This window comes from Mustelus asterias, chromosome 4 (assembly GCF_964213995.1).
Source record: "Mustelus asterias chromosome 4, sMusAst1.hap1.1, whole genome shotgun sequence".
NCBI lineage: Eukaryota > Metazoa > Chordata > Chondrichthyes > Carcharhiniformes > Triakidae > Mustelus > Mustelus asterias.
This window is the reverse complement of record NC_135804.1, coordinates 44825909-44843146: the sequence shown is the minus strand read 5'-3', so window position 1 is coordinate 44843146 and position 17238 is coordinate 44825909. Positions and strand designations below refer to the sequence as shown.

The 17238-nt window shown below is 42.9% G+C and overlaps 1 long non-coding RNA gene across 1 annotated transcript in view; it reads left to right on the top strand.

The window, feature by feature from the left end:
• The first annotated feature begins 1037 nt into the window (after window positions 1-1037).
• The window catches only part of LOC144492273 (uncharacterized), a 41933-nt gene continuing 25732 nt past the window's right edge, over window positions 1038-17238 (top strand). Inside the window, exon 1 of the long non-coding RNA XR_013497572.1 lies at window positions 1038-1064. This is a non-coding gene — a long non-coding RNA (uncharacterized LOC144492273). The remainder of the gene's footprint in view (window positions 1065-17238) is intronic.

Below are 17238 nucleotides of genomic sequence, written 5' to 3'. Positions count from 1 at the left end.
ACTACTCCAATTACAATTAGAGTCTTTCCTGCACCAAACAAGCACAGGGGTGGAGAGCAAGAATTGGATTTGATTTGCTTTTTTCTTTAAAGGTGGAACCGTGATTCTTGGGTTCATGACCACTTACTATCTACCCTGGGGAGAATTGATGAATGGAGACTTAAGTTTAAGTTCAAAAAGTTCACCTAATCACTTGGAGCCTTAGATTTTGTGGAAAGATATATACCATTTCACCCCCTTCCCCCTCAATCTGCTTCCCTTTTCCCCATGCCCAGGTTTAGCTGCATATAAAGCTGCATTGCAACTGCAAGAACTCTTCAAGACGTTTGTATGATGTGCCCGGTATATATCCTGCTTGTAAAATCATTGAATAATTTACAGTAGATAATCCCTCGTGTCAAATGTTTAAGAGATACTGGCCTAGGTCAGTGGGCACTCCACAACCACCGCTCAGTTCTCTTCCATGTTTGTTTTTGTTAAGTGTTCCAACCTTGACAAGTTAAATTTATTTTTATCTGCTGAGCTGGCACCAATTCCACAACATTGCAAGCCATCCTTGTCTTTAGTTGATGATATTGCAATTGGCACCGCACCGCAGAAATGTAGATGCTCTCTTCCAAGTTCATTGCTGAGGTAGAACTGCCTTGTAAAACCCCGACATTTGTTTTGTATCAACTGGAAATTACTTACAATTTTCCATGGCTCATCCTTTTGGAGTTCTGTATTTTATTTTTACATGTCTAATAACAAGACCATGGCATCGCCTTTATTAATATGAAAATGTAACATTACCAACACGCATCTATTTCTTCCGCACTCAGAAATACAGAGAGCTGCGTAGCTGACTAACTCTTTCCCTACTCTTCTCTCTGTCACTGATTACACAACTTGTACCATCTGTTCCCTGTTGTCGAATGTTAGGCAGAAAGTGCAGCCAATACAAATAGCTGCGCTTGATGTTTGTTTGCATAAATTGTTCTGAAAGCTTCATGAAGAGTTTAAGGGTTTGCTAGCGGGAGCAGCGCACAATGATGAAATCTGGAAAGTTGGCAGCTACATGCAAGGTAACAATTTACAATGGTATTCACATGCAGATCTATGAATGGTCAAATGCAGTAAGAAGAGGAGAAATGTAAATGGGTGAAATCAAATAATGAATATGAAACTGTAATATAAACAGTCAAATGTACCTCATCATTTTTTCACAGTAATAATTCTTGTTTGAAATGACTTGACCTCCATCCTTTCATCTTCAGGTAAATCAGCTCCAGTTGTGAGCCTACCCGAGAGCTTATGTAGATTTACAAAGAGACTTAAAGCTCTACATTACACTGGCAGTTGGGGCATTTATACTGATGACAGTTAAATTGTTGAGCCCTCTGTAACTTATTTAGTGCACAGACACTATGGGTCCTCTGACGACCTACTGCAAATGCAAGCCATATGTGTCTAAATATATCCTTTGTACATATTACTTCATTTAAAACACTTCTGTTAACTCTCAACTCAAACCTTCTGTTTGTCATGTCATACTACACTAATTATTTTTTATAGCTTTATTTTAATTAAATGCTAGAATTTTCCCACTGTCATGTAGCTAATGGAGTGTGCTTGTATGTATCCTTGATCGGATCATTTTTAGCTCATGGGGGAAATGCTACACATCCAGTAATGCTTGGTGGCCGATTCTGATTTTTGTCCTTACATTCAAAGGAAGGGGGAAAAGACATTTTGCAATACTTGTAAAAAATGTGCCTGATTACCTTCATATTTCAGTTTGCTTCTAAATTGCATTTGTGATTCTATCAGTGGCAATGCAAAATAGAGTTGTTTCTTGCTATTCCAGTGATGTTTGAAAAATATTGATGGTGGGAGCTGCCAAGTAGACAGGACCAAATACGATGTATCGCTCTCTTAAAACCTCCATAAAGAGTGAAGCATTTCATATACCACCTAATACCAGTACGCACTGCACAAGAGGAGACAGACTGCTTCCACATGTAGTACGTTTCTTGAGAATGTGGTTTTTATTTCCACAATGAAAGCTGACTGTAAGATTCATAAGCAACAAAACCATGAGTGAGTGATGGTCATCCACGAGTTGAAATAAAAACCATCTTACACAAGTTAATCTGTTCTATTTAGAATAAAATGCAGTGGGTTTTTTTAGTAGCAAGAAACCTTTGGGAAGTTCCACCTCAGGTTTTGGGTCAGAAGACGACATCCTGTCAGGTGATGCTTCTCATCTTGAATATTGTGATCTACATTTTACTATTAAAGCTAACGCCAGTGATCATTTTGTTTTCATGGGAATTTGCGTGACCTGATTTCTGGCAGTTTGGATTTTGCACTTTTGCCATACTGAATTAGAAGAAAGAAAGTCCAGGAGATTGGCATCAAGAGATCCGGATACAAGTAAGCAACTTGCAGCATTTCGCTGTTCGCTATAAGCAGGATTGATGCCTTAACTCAAAAGAGAAAATGCTCAGAAATCTGTCAGCTGGTTTGAGGTGATAACAAGTAATGCACTTAATCTAAAAGAGGTTTAATGGCAGGTTTCTCTTCCTGTTGTATTAGTTGGATGACTGTGTAAATTAAAACAATGTTAAGGTGAAAGGTCACAAAAAAAGGGCTGAATTTTCATTCCACTCCCTGATTCACCTGGGATGAATTCCAGATCGGAAAACCAGAGAGGCTGATAGCTCAACCCTGGAAAAAGATTTTGGAGGAAGTGGCCAATTGAGTGCCGTCTCTTGGAGTGTTGCCCATTTAAGGGCAGTGGGAAAGCACTCAAGGATAGAGGGCCACTAGTGGGGGTGGGGTGGGTGGGGAACGGGGAGGGACCAGCACTGTTGGATTGATAGCACCGATGTCAGAAGTGGCAATTGCCATTGTAGATAGAACGAGGAGGCCTCAAGATGCTGGCACCCTCTGAAGACTTTCTATAAATTTATAATTACGAACAGGCCAAAGCTGGAGGGACAGGCTCGCCACTGGGTGATCAGCATCCGCAGCTGTGTCACTATTGTTATGGGGGATGCAGTGGCTGGGATCTGGTGAGTGTTTCCCTACAGAAGGGAGCCCGTGAGTCCATGCCTTCTGCTAAGAGGCTGTCTCCATCCGTCTGCTCTCTTTCGACCTCACTGGGGCACCCTTATACTGACTAGAACATTTTAGTCAACGTTGTTAATGTGGCCTTGATAGGCTCTTTGGTAGTGTTAGGTGTTCTTTTAGATCACAGAATCTCTACAGTGCAGAAGGAGGCCATTTGGCCCATCAGGCCTGCACCAACAACAATCCTACCCTGTATCCCTGTAACCTCACATATTTACCCTGCTAATCTCCCCAGACTACACATCCAAGGGCAATTTGCCATGATCAATCTACCTAAACCGCACATCTTTGGACTGTGAGAGGAAATCCATGCAGACACGGGGAGAATGTGCAAACTCCACAAAACAGTCACCCAATGCCAGAATTGAACACGGGTCTCTGGCGCTGTGAAGCAGCAGTGCTAACCGCTGTGCCACCGTGCCGCCCATTCTTATTGTCTTTTGGTGTCCAGATGTTGTTAATAATCTGACTTTAAGTTTGTAAAGATCAGAAACTTCTTTTGTTTAATTTTGCCATGCTGTCTGGTTCAAAAGAAGAACCAGATTGAACTGTTTATGTAAACATCACTTCAGTCTCGAGTGCAGCTGTGAAATGTGACCCTTCGAACACTTATACATAACACGTTAGTTCCTAGCTAAGTACTTCCAAGCTATTTACAGATGTCATACAACAATATATATAATCCCATTTCTGTAAAACATGATGCCTCTATCAATGTAGCTGTTCCAGTCATGAACTTTTATAAACTTAAGATCATCATTTGACTTTGGAGATAAACAGAACCCCTTCTTTTATAGGGTGTATTATTTTCTAAAATATCAATTAGTGTTGCTTAGGTGATTAGATGTTATGCCTCCATCTTGTAGTTTAGTCATTGATTGCTCTTGGTGGTGAGCTGGTACGCTGAACAGGCGGTGGGTGTTGTGCATGTTGTCCCCTGTGTTCCTAATGTCGTCCCATTTTCTGATGATGTTTCCGATGTTGTTGCTGATGGTCTTTTCTGTCTTTCCAGCTCTGGTGAAATAGGTTTCCCCTCATTTGCTTACTGGTTTCAATCTCCATTATGCATGACCTTGATCTCTCGGCTTCAGCGGCAGCTTTTGCTAGGTCCCAGCTCAAAATTGATTTAGCGTGTTTGTTGAAGTGCTGACTCCTTCTCTGCTTCAGTGAGCTGTTGTCTCAATCGGAAGATGTATTCTAATTAGTAGAACAGTCTTATATTTTCTTCTATTCAGCAACTCTGCAGGTGATTTCATGAGAGTAATGAAAGGCATGAATCAGAGTGATAATGAGGCAAGTTGTGGGTCTTCCTTCATCTCCCGGCAAGGATTTCACCAAGGTTCTTTGTGAGGGACCTAAAGAAACTGGCACGCTGGCTCCTCGGGGATGGGGCTGTCATTTAAAAGGCCTCCACAGTCTCCAGCAACCTGACAGCCCCCTCCCCACTCGCTAGCCAAGTTCGCCCACCCCCTGGCATTAGGCCCCCCACAATCGCCACTACCGGCAGCCTCTCCCCTACAACAAGTGAGCGAAACCCTGCTATGGGGTTGACCATTTAGCTACTGCCATTGCAGGTAGATAACCCTCACTGGTGTGTTCCAAAGTGGCACTGGAAGTGAGAACAGTGCCTGCCTCTTGTCCCACCTCTGCAGCTGAATTAAAATTCAACCCTTAGCACCTAGGGCTGAACATTCTCTGACATTTGTGGACTGGTTACTTTCCCTGAAAATTAGTACTTGTGAAATGAAAAGGGGATTTGATTTGTTTTTTGAGAGACAGAGTCTGGTGCTTTTATTACCCATATTCTGGAATTTAGAGTAAAGAGATGGCAATATACTGAAACCTCGGTGTCTGTGAGTGATTATTACTTGAATGGGTGCAAATTGAGAGAGGTGGATACTTTACGAGACCTTGCTGTCGCTGAAAGTAAGTGCACAGGTACAGCAGGCAGTAAAGAAGGCAAATGATTTGTTGGCCTTCATTGTGAGAGGATTTGAGTGTAGGAATAGGGATGTTTTGCTGCAATTGTATAGCACATTGGTGAGGCCATACTTGGAGTATTGTGTGCAGTATTGGTATCCTTATCTGGGGAAGGGTATCTTTGTTTAGAGGGAGCACAGCGAAGGTTCGCCAGGCTGATTCCTGGGATGGCAGGTCTGTCTTATGAGGACAGACTAAGTTGGTTAGGGTTATATTTACTGGAGTTTAGAAAAGTGAGAGGGGATCTCGTAGAAACTTATAAAATTCTATTGGGGTTAGACAGGGTAGATTCCAAAAGAATGTTCCCAATTGTGGGGGAGTCCAGAACTAGGGGTCATAGTTTGAGGATAAGGGGTAAACCTTTTAGAACTGAGGTGAAGAGAAATTTCTTCACCCAGAGGTTGGTAAACTACCACAGAAAGTAGTTGAGGCCAAAGCGTTGTGTGATTTCAAGAAGAAGGGGGGGATCAGGATATTGAATTCGATGATCAGCCATGACCAAGATGAATGGCGGAGCAGGCATGAAGGGCCGAATGGCCTATTTCTGCTTCTAGTTTCTGTGTTGCTATGAAGATTAAGGTGACCAACCTCCTCGGATTGTACAAGGATATGGACATTAAAACATTTCGATTTCCGACAACCATTCCCTGCCTTGTCACTTAATTCAGATAGTGTGGACAGAGAACACACCCTTTCCTCTCCCTCCTCGGGAAGTGCACCAATTATATCTGGGTGCTGAATGGGAGAGAGCATATTTTACCATGAGCAGTCTCATTGGACACACCTCCATGGCAAAGGAAAACTTGCACAATGAAAATTCAATATTTCATGACTGGTTAACACCCGAAGAATGGAGAGAAGTCTCTGGAAGAAATATTGTGGGGAGAGGGACATAAAAGAAATCGATCTCAGTGTCAGGAATTTCAGCTCCTACAATAAGATGTTAAATATAATTCAGGCCTGTGATTCTGGGAAAAACTAACTTAACCCCATTTTGTTTTGTGTCGCTAACACAATAAGCAGGTTGACAATTGGTGCTGATCAATAGTTGTAGGTAAAGAGGCCTGAATGACTCGACTGATAATGATTCTGCCAACAATCCCGATGTGATGAGGGTGACTCCATTACTGGATGTGTGGAGTAGCAGCGTCTCCTGGTTGAAGATCTGGACACTGGGTCAAAGTTGAGGGATTTCTCCATTTTGGAAATTACTGTTGTTACAAAATCTACTGTTCTGTGCCGAACGGATAAGAAATCCTTGTGTTTTACTGCGAACAATTTAATATTTGCATTCAAATGACCTTTTCCTGATTGGATTTGATTGATATGCTCTGAACAAAATGCCGTGAGTACTGAATGGCTCAGCTCTGTTGCAAAATGTTTTTGAAATGCTTTGTAATTAAGGTATTTTCATAGAAATCATAGAAACCCTACAGTACAGAAAGAGGCCATTCAGCCCATCGAGTCTGCACTGACCACAATCCCACCCAAGCCCTACCCCTATATCCCTACATATTTTACGCACTAATCCCTCTAACCTATTCATCTCAGGACACTAAGGGGCAATTTTAGCATGGCCAATCAACCTAACCCGCGCATCTTTGGACTGTGGGAGGAAACCGGAGCACCCGGAGGAAACCCACGCAGACACAGGGAGAATGTGCAAACTCCACACAGACAGTGACCCAAGCCGGGAATCGAACCCAGGTCCCTGGAGCTGTGAAGCAGCAGTGCTAACCACTGTGCTACCGTGCTGCCCTTTGGTAGCGCCCCTTTAATGAGAGAACAAATAATTTAGCCTTAGATTCAATGGACCACCTGTATTTGGAAATCCACTCCCATTTCACCTGTGTGGATTGAGCATTTCTTCTAAAATATCTTAAATATCGCTTTCCGAAAGTCATCGGCCCATACTGGGTGGGAGGGCCATTCATCATCGTTGTCATCCATCCAGAATGGTCCATTAGAAATTTTCTCAATCACTCAACAAACTGGCTGTAACTGCATGACTTGATTTTATTTTATTTGATTTATTATTTTCACATGTATTAGTATACAGTGAAAAGTATTGTTTCTTGTGCACTGTACAGGCAAAGCATACCGTTCAAAAGGAATGTTGTTCCTTTATTCAAGAAAGGGAATAGAGAGAGCCCTGGAAATTATAGACCAGTGAGTCTAACCTCAGTGGTTGGTAAGTTGATGGAGAAGATCCTGAGAGGCAGGATTTATGAACATTTGGAGAGGTATAATATGATTAAGAACAGTCAGCATGGCTTTGTCAAAGGCAGATCATGCCTTACGAGCCTGGTTGAATTTTTTGAGGATGTGACTAAACACATTGATGAAGGAAGAGCAGTAGATGTAGTATATATGGACTTCAGCAAGGCATTTGATAAGGTGCCCCATGCAAGGCTTATTGAGAAAGTGAGGGGGCATGGGATCCAAGGGGACATTGCTTTGTGGATCCAGAACTGGCTTGCCCGCAGAAGGCAAAGAGTGGTTATAGATGGGTCATATTCTGAATGGAGGTCGGTCACCAGTGGGGTGCCCCAGGGATCTGTTCTGGGACCCTTACTCTTTGTGATTTTTATAAATGACCTGGATGAGGAAGTGGAGGGATGGGTTGGTAAGTTTGCTGATGACACAAAGGTTGGAGGTGTTGTGAATAGTGTGGAGGGATGTCAGAAGTTGCAGCGAGACGTTGATAGGATGCAAGACTGGGCAGAGAAGTGGCAGATGGAGTTTAACCCAGATAAGTGTGAGATGGTTCATTTTGGCAGGTCAAATAAGATGGCGGAATATAATATTAATGGTAGGACTCTTGGCAGTATGGAAGATCAGAAGGATCTTGGGGTCCGAGTTCATAGGACGTTCAAAGCAGCTGTGCAGGTTGAGGCTGTGGTTAAGAAGGCGTATGGTATACTGGCCTTCATCAATCGAGGAATTGAGTTTAGGAGTCGTGAAATAATGTTGCAGCTATATAAGACCCTGGTCAGACCCCACTTGGAGTACTGTGCTCAGTTCTGGTCGCCTCATTACAGGAAGGATGTGGAGGCCATAGAAAGGGTGCAGAGGAGATTTACAAGGATGTTGCCTGGGTTGGGGGGCATGCCTTATGAGGATAGGTTGAGTGAGCTCGGCCTTTTCTCCTTGGAGAGACGAAGGATGAGGGGTGACCTGATAGAGGTGTATAAGAGGTTGAGAGGTATTGATCGAGTGGACAGTCAGAGGCTTTTTCCTAGGGCTGAAATGGTTGCCACAAGAGGATACAGGTTTAAGGTGCTGGGGAGTAGGTACAGAGGAGATGTCAGGGGTAAGTTTTTCACTCAGGGAGTGGTGCGTGCGTGGAATGGGCTGCCAGCAACAGTGGTGGAGGCGGATTCGATAGGGTCTTTTCAGAGACTTTTAGATAAGTACATGGAACTTAGTAAGATCGAGGGTTATAGGTAAGCCTAGTAATCACTAAGGTAGGGACGTGTTCAGCACAACTTTGTGGGCTGAAGGGCCTGTATTGTGCTGTAGTTTTTCTATGTTTCTATGTTTCTATGAAAGGAGACAGTGCAGAATATAGTGTTACAGACATAGCTAGGGTGTAGAGAAACATCAACTTAATGCAAGGTAGGTCCATTCAAAAGTCTGATGGCAGCAGGGAAGAAGCTGTTTTTGAGTCGGTTGGTGTGTGACCTCAGACGTTTGTATTTTTTCCTGACGAAAGAAGGTGGAACAGAGTGTGTCTGGGGTGCGTGGGGTCCTGAACTATGCTGGCTGCTTTTCCAAGGCAGTGGGAAGTGTAGACAGCGTTAATGGATGGGAGGCTGGTTTGCGTGATGGTCTGGGCTTCATTCACAACCCTTCGTAGTTTCTTGCGGTCTTGGACAGAGCAGGAGTCATACCAAGCTGTGATGCAACCAGAAAGGATGCTTTCTATGGTGCATCTACAGAAGTTGGTGAGAGTTGTAGCAGATATACCAAATTTCTTTCGCTTCCTGAGAAAGTAGAGGCGTTGATGGGACTTTCATAACTATAGCGTCCATAGGGGTAGTGGTGGAGAGGTGGGGATAACATCCAAATCTACTGCTCGATCATAATAGTGATAGAATGCAGGCAGAGACTCCAGGTGTGTCACCACTTGCCTTTCATTTGATAGCAGTGTCCTGGAGATCCATCTCCCTTCCCAGGATGTCGGGTAGTCTTGGTGTAGAATAGGTGTGACATGGGATGCACGAGACAATCTACCCACATGATTATATGTGATCAGATGCCACATGATCAAGCCTCCATGAATACATCATAAATTGACAACTCGAAATGAGGGAGGAGGGCCATTGTAGAAACACAGATTCAGGGGCAGTACATTTGCACTTCGCACTGGGGGATTGTTATGATCAGGTGGGAAGGGTCAAACTGGCTCTTTTCTACCTCCTCAGTTGGTCACAACAAAGGTTTAATTTCTTTTTTCATGAGGACATGCCTGTTCCAAATCAGAATGCACTTAACTATTTAAACAATGAGCAATAAAGAGTCGATCAAATAAGGTTCTCCTGAGTCAAAGAAAGAGCAAACTTATTAACCACTAAACTGAAGGAAAGAATAATAAAATGCAAAATCAAGCCTTTGGCCTTCATGCAGTCATTCTTATGAACGCATGCACACACACACACACCACACATAGAAGAAATAAGGGGAGTGAGAGTCCAATAAGAAAATAAAGAAAAAGAATATACAGTCAAGTGTCCTCTGATTGTCCTTGAGCTGTAGAGTTTAACTGTTGATTTTGGTTAGCTGATTTTGCGGATGCGGCCAGATGTAGAAGATGCAATTATTATGAGATCCTGGTTCACTGGGGGGTTTCTGTTCAGTTAACCTCTTGAACCAGGTGACATGCAAAGTTGAGATTCCATCCTTGTCATTGGTACATTTGCTCTGTCTCCTTATTATGGACAGCATGGTGGCACAGTGGTTAGCACTGCTGCCTGCCAGGGACCTAGGTTCAATTCCTGGCTTGGGTCACTGTCTATGCGGAGTCTGCATGTTCTCCCCGTGTCAGTGTGGGTTTTCTCTGGATGCTCCAGTTTCCTCCCACATTCTGAAAGACGTGCTGGTTAGGTGCATTGGCCATGCTAAATTCTCCCTCAGTGTACCCAAACAGGTGCCGGAGTGTGGCTTCATTGCAGTGTTAATGTAAGCCTACTTGTGACTAATAAATAAACTTTAAAAACTTATACTTAAATCATATTTTCAAAAATAATGGGGCATAGCCTCATGACACCTCTCCACCACAAAAAAAAAGAAATGGGATTTACTCTCATTTATTACAAGGTATAAAAACAATAAACAAAAAAAGAAAATCCACATTTACTCTCTTAGCCTTGGCCTGGGTTATCCCATCACTTCTAACTAGGTCTCTTTGAGTTTTTAGGCAAACCACCTGTAATCGCATTTGATTTTTCTGCATTTTTTTCTGTGATTTACAGATGAAATTGTTGGCGAAACAATCTCCAGTGGAATAACATTGTCCTTCATGTCGGTGGCAATGGGACAGATCATTACTTGCTTGTCCCCTTCTCAGCTGTGTGGCGGCATGGTGGCACAGCGGTTAGTACGACTGCCTCAGAGCGCCAGGGACCTGGGTTCAATTCCAGCCTCGGGTCACTGTCTTTGTGGAGTTTGCTCATTCTCTTGTGTCTGCGTGAGTTTCCTCTGAGTGCTCCGGTTTCCTCCCACAGTCCAAAGATGTGCAAATTAGGTTTATTGGCCATGGTAAATTGCCCCTTAGTGTCATCGGGATTAGCAGGGTGAATATATGGGGTTACGGGTAAAGGGCGTGTGTGGGATTGTTGTCGGTAAAGGTAGTTAATTCCATGATGGTAAGGATGTACTGGTAGCCCCCTTTTGTTTTGGGTCGGGCCCCCACACAGTCCACTAACACCTTGCTGAACGGTTCCCCGAAAGCCAGTATGGAAATCATAGGTGCAGGTTTTATTTTCGAGTTGAGGTTTCCCCACAACCTGGCAGGTGTGGCATGTTCCACAAAGCCTTGCTACATCCTTACGGAGGGGTGGCCAGTAAAAATGTTAGCTGATGTGGGCTTGGACTTTTCATATACCAAGGCGCCTAGTCTTCAGGATTTCGTGTGATGACCTTAATATTCTCCTTAGCGTGTCGGCAATACTACAACCTGGTGGATCACTGCCATCTCCTCATTTGTAGGTCTGTGAGGGCATCCCCACTCCCTCATCAACATCTCTTCTCAATGTAGCAGGGTTTGACACTGCCTCAGCTTCCGTTTGGGCAGTCTGAGCTAATTTCTTTAATAACAGGTCAACTTGTTGAGCAGAGACCAAGGAAGACCGACTTATTACCCCCTTAGGGTCATCTAGACTCCCAAACAAGGCCTCAGATAAGCAGATCGTTGGGTCATCTGGCTGCAGTGCCACTTCAGCCTCTGAGTCTGCACCAACTCTCAACATAGTATCTTACCTAGGCCCGCCTCATCCCATCCCTGTAACCCCACATATTCACCCCGCTAATCCCCCTAGCCTACACATATTGGGACAGTAAGGAGAAATTTACCACGGTCAATCTACCTAACCTGCAAACTTTTGGACTGTGGTGAGAAACCAGAGCACCCAGCGGAGACCCACACAGACACAGGGAGAATGTACAAATTCCACACAGACAGTAACCCGAGGCTGGAATTGAACCCGGGTTCCTGATGCTGCGAGACAGCAGTGCTAACCACTGTGCCATCGTGCTGCCCTTTAATTAATAAGTATTGTACAGAAGCCTCATAGCTGTAGCTAGCTCCCAAAATGTCTCTGATCTAGGAGCCTCTCTCACCATGGGGTGATTCCATATTCCCAATTGGTCACATGGGCCATATGATCCTTACTCTGCTATTTTGTTCTTAAAGGGGCAGTCACCACACACCTCTATCACCTTTGCGTAATTTATTCAGTATTGTTTTTCTTAAAGGATTATGAATAGGGGATCCACCTCTCGTTGATTTAATTATTTTTTATTAAAAGAAAAGGACAAAAGGAAATTTTAAATGTGCGTTTTAAAATTGTAAGACTTTGATAGAGAGGGGGTGAGGCAGGGTGGGCAAAATATATTTTTTTTGTTGGGGATTTAATGGTGTGGGATCAATTTAAGATGACCACAATGAGGAAAGTTGCTGTAACTTTTTTGTATTTATGTTATTGGGACATGAAATGCTTGCAGCCATTTTCTGTGACAGAGCCTATTGCATATTTGAAGGGAAACATTGACAAATGTTAGATGCACAAGATACAAGGCTGGGGAGGGAGTAAAAACATGGGATTAATTTTGGACAGTTGTAGTTTAATAGCATTGGAAAATAAAAAAAGCACACACTCCAAAGCACATTGCCTGGATATATCTACTAAAATCAGGGAGGCCGAGTCAGTACCTTCCCCACAGAATGTTTTGGGCTAAGTACCAATTATCTGGCTGTAAAAAATCCACAGCAGATGAAATTTAGAATCACAGACAAATTCTGTCAGATTTGTGTGAGGAAATGTGAAGTGAGTTACAATCCTAATCTGTAATTGTCACTCCATTACCAGTAAGTAAGGAGGTGATGGATGCAATTAACCAGGCCCTCTGCATGCAGGAATTATTTCAATCAGGATGGTCTACTCAAGGACATTGTCATTATACACAATTTACTTCAGCTGAATGTCTACACAGAGAACTCATAATTGCTCAACGATTACCAAGTGTTCTAAAAAAAAACTCAACAATAGCTAATAGAACTGCTGTAAAGGCCCATCTACACAGGAAACATTTTTCCTTCTTTGAATTTCCATGTGCTGTGCAAAGCTAATTGTAATCACATATGTGCTATAGTGAATACCCTGGCTCTCTCAGGACACTCTCTCATCTGTTTCAAACATTCAGGAGGGAATGAAAGAGTTTAGGGTTGATTTAGCAGCTTAACCCTTAGCCTACCAGCTATAGATGTAATCAAACACAAGGAATTAGTTAAATGAATAGGATGCTCTTCAGATTGTCGAATCTCAGCAAACCCTTCAAGGTTTGCAGAATATTTTCAGAATGCGGTATCCTGTATACCTTGGAGGGCAATGAGCTGTCAACACATTGATGCAAATTAAGGCTTACTTCATCCCAAAGAAATTTAATACCAATTTATCTGGTTTTAAAATGTTACAAAAGTTGTCAATTGCATGGTGTGGTACATTGGAAACAGTTATAATCATGTTGAGAGCCCCCTTCATAGATTATGGTATAGGAATGAAATCTTGATAAGAAAGAAAAATAAAAGTTTACTTTCGCCACATAGGTTCAATATTTTGCACTTTCTGCATAGCTTCTCTCACTATTGTAATCAAAGGTTGCTTGTTGTAGAACTGCAAGTAATGGGATCAAAGCTGTATTGTGTCTGCTCCAGATTTGACATTCTGCTGGCTTTTTGGCCACTTGGGGAATATTGTGTCCATTGTCTATGATGGGGGAAATGGGATTTCCAATGGTGATAACTCCAGAGTCCCTAACCATTGAGCAAACATTTTCTATTTGTCTCCAAGCTAGCTTAGACAGATGTGTGCATTATTGTCAGTTGTTAATCATTTTGATGAAACTAATCTATATAACTCCCTGTTATATATTTGTCCCTTTTGCCTCACTGTCGAGCCCTGCTGAATAATGCATGCAAGGAAGTGATGTAACCCCATGGAGAGCAGGAAACGGAGAAGCAGCAGGTATGAAAGAGAACACACCACACCAAAATTAGGTTAATTTATGAGTCTCCGAGTGTCATTCTCTAAATACTCAACAAAACTGGCAACGAGGATCAAATGGATCGTGATGACACTGCCTCTGGCCCGACATCTGTGAGTATCCTGTTTTAATCAAAGTCTGAAGAAAATATTACTCACCTGAATGCCTTTCTTTAGGTAGGTGGACCCATTTGAGATATTGCCATAACCTGAGAGGCAAAGGTGGAACAAACCTGAATTGACCGATACAGGTGCAGCTTGAGAAATGTGTAGAAAGAAGTAAGAAAAATTAATCCTCAGAAGAAAGAGCTGTGATTTTGAGTTTAAGGAAAAGTGGAATTTAAGTTGAAAAAACAACAAAGAGTTGCTGCAAAGTTTTTTTTTAAGAAACAGCACAGAGAGCAGTATTTTGGGTGAACAGGGAAAAATGCATCAGGGAGCTGCAGCGTGGTCTCCAGAAATGCAGGAAAGAGAAGAGGTTGAGATTGACAGGCTCCTAATGGGAGCGGAGCCTGCGGGGGTTCCGGGTGGCGGTCCCAGCACTGAGGGACTGTAGGCAGCAAAGTTCAAAAAGAAGTCAGCATGGTGGCACAGTGGTTAGCACTGCTGACTCACAGCTCCAGGGACCTGGGTTCGATTCCCGGCTTGGGTCACTGTCTGTGTGGAGTTTGCGTGTTCTCCCCATGTCTGCGTGGGTTTCCTCCGGGTGCTCCGGTTTCCGCCCACAATCCAAAGATGTGTGCGTTAGGTGGATTGGACATGCCAAATTGCCAATTAGTGTCCCAGGATGCATAGGTTAGAGGGATTAGCGGAGTAAATATGTGGGGTTACGGGGATAAGGCCGAGGTGGGATTGGTGTCAGTGCAGGGCGGAATGGCCTCCTTCTGCACTATAGGGTTTTCATGATTTCTAACCTGTTTAGAAGAGAAGTTAAAAAGTTTTTAAAATGGCCCCTTGAATCTTGAAAACATCGGGTCTCTTGTGAAATTGACGAAAAGCAAACCCAGCAAATCGAAAGCAGGCTTAAAATGGACTCTTGAAACGGCCAGGAGACCAGGAGAAAAACAAGTTGCAGAGGTCGCTGAGAGAGCTTTCCAGTGGCAAAAAGGAATTTTGGAGGTTTTGGCTTCATGCCAAAACTTCAAAAGTGCAGGAAAAATATAGAGAAGAAGCAGTTGCTGCCAGCAGGAAAAAAAAAAGAGTCTTAAAGTGGTGATGCATTTAAAGTGTTAATACAATTAATGCATGTACCACAAGAAGAAATAAATGGTAATGGATGGGAAAATTGGAGGGGACTCCAGAAAGATGGCAGCTCTCAAAAAAGCTCCATAAACAACACAGACCTCAAGGAAGATGCAACGGAAGACCTCAGAGGAGACGATGAAGACCCCAGAAGGAGGGCAAGACAAAAAACCACAGAAGGAGGGCAATGAAAGACTCTAAATAACCAAATGAAGGATGAGAGAATTGCAGAATGGAAACAAGTCAACACTTTGTCAGAGATAGACCAAACCAACAGTGAAGCCAAAAAGGGTTCAGCTGAAGTTAAGACAAGTAGAAATGAAGGTTCCATTTGTGAAATGTATATGTCCAGTAAGAATATGATGGATTTCCCTCAGAAGTACTGCAGAAATTAAAGAATTCAGAAGAAACTAGAAACAACTGAACATCAGCAAAAAAAATGAAATCTCTGGGAAAAAGATTAAAACAATAAGATGAAATGACTGACAGCAAAATTGAAAAAAAAGTTACACAATTGACAAAATGAAGTTAAGAAGAAGGAAAACTCAATGAAAAAATGGTGAATAAGTTGAACTCCATGAAAAGGCAACTAGAAAATCAGAACAAGTCCAGTGAATAATTGAACCAGGAGAATTAGAGCTTGAAGGGAAGTTTGGCAATGAGAAATTAACTGAAGAGGTAAAAACATTGAAATTGACAGCAGAACCAGCAATTCAGACAGAGAAAGAAACTGAGGTTACGTGCCAGAACAAGATTGTTGAAATGGTCACACAAATGGAAAAAGCAGCATGCCTGTGTGGAAGACTTCCATGCAGGATCATATTTGGAACTGTACATAGTTAAAACAAGCAGTAAAAGTATTCACGTTTAAAGACATAAGGCTCAAGATCTCATCAATGAGCCAATAATGCCTCAACAAATTCTTACTGGTCTATCTGAACACCACTTTTCATGCCAAAGATGTCTCCTGAATTACTTACACTGAAAAAGCAGCTACAACTGCATTTGATCTTCTAAAACCTCCAGAAACCAAGGAGATTGAGCGACAACAACAAGCACAAGTGGACTGGTGTGAAAGCAAGGCAAAGCAGAGTTTCCCACCAGGGACAAGAAGTGTGGCCAAATTTGCCTCCAATTCGATTTTCAAGTTTGCTGAGTGGGTCGGATCTCAAACAATGATGAGACAGAGTACAGGAATGAGATAGAGAATCTGGTGAACTGGTGCAGCAACAATAATCTCTCCCTCAATGTCAACAAAACGAAGGAGATTGTCATTGACTTCAGGAAGCACAAAGGAGAACATGCCCCTGTCTACATCAACGGGGACACAGTAGAAAGGGTCGAGAGCTTCAAATTGTTAGGTGTCCGGATCACCAATAACCTGTCCTGGTTCCCCCATGCCAACACTATAGTTAAGAAAGCCCGCCAATGCCTCTACTTTCTCAGAAGACTAAGGAAATTTGGCATGTCAGCTACGACTCGCAACAACTTTTCCAGGTACACCATAGAAAGCACTCTTTCTGGTTGTATCACAGCTTGGTATGGCTCCTGCTCTGCGCAAGATTGCAAGGAACAACGAAAGGTCACGAATGTAGCCCAATCCATCACGCAGATCAGCCTCCCATCCATTGACTCTGTCTACACTTCCCGCTGCCTCGGCAAAGCAGCCAGCTAATCAAGGACCCCACGTACCCCGGACATTCTCTCTTCCACCTTCCTCCTTCGGGAAAAAGATACAAAAGTCTGAGGTCACGTACCAACCGACTCAAGAACAGCTTCTTCCCTGCTGCTGTCAGACCTCTGAATGGACTTGCGTTGCATTAAGTTGATCTTTCTCTACACCCTAGCTATGACTGTAACACTACATTCTGCACTCTCTTGTTTCCTTCTCTATGAACGGTATATTTTGTCTACATAGCGCGCAAGAAACAATCCTTTTCACTATATATTAATACATGTGACAATAATAAATCAAATCAAATCAAAGTCTTGGCTCAGAATTACTCCTCAGGGGGGAAATAGATTCCTACCACAGTCCTTGTGCAAACCTGTCTCTTACACTGTCCAGACCTCAGATCACATTACCTGTAGGAGACATGCAGACCTGTTACTGGCTGGGAAAACAGATCTGCTAAGATTG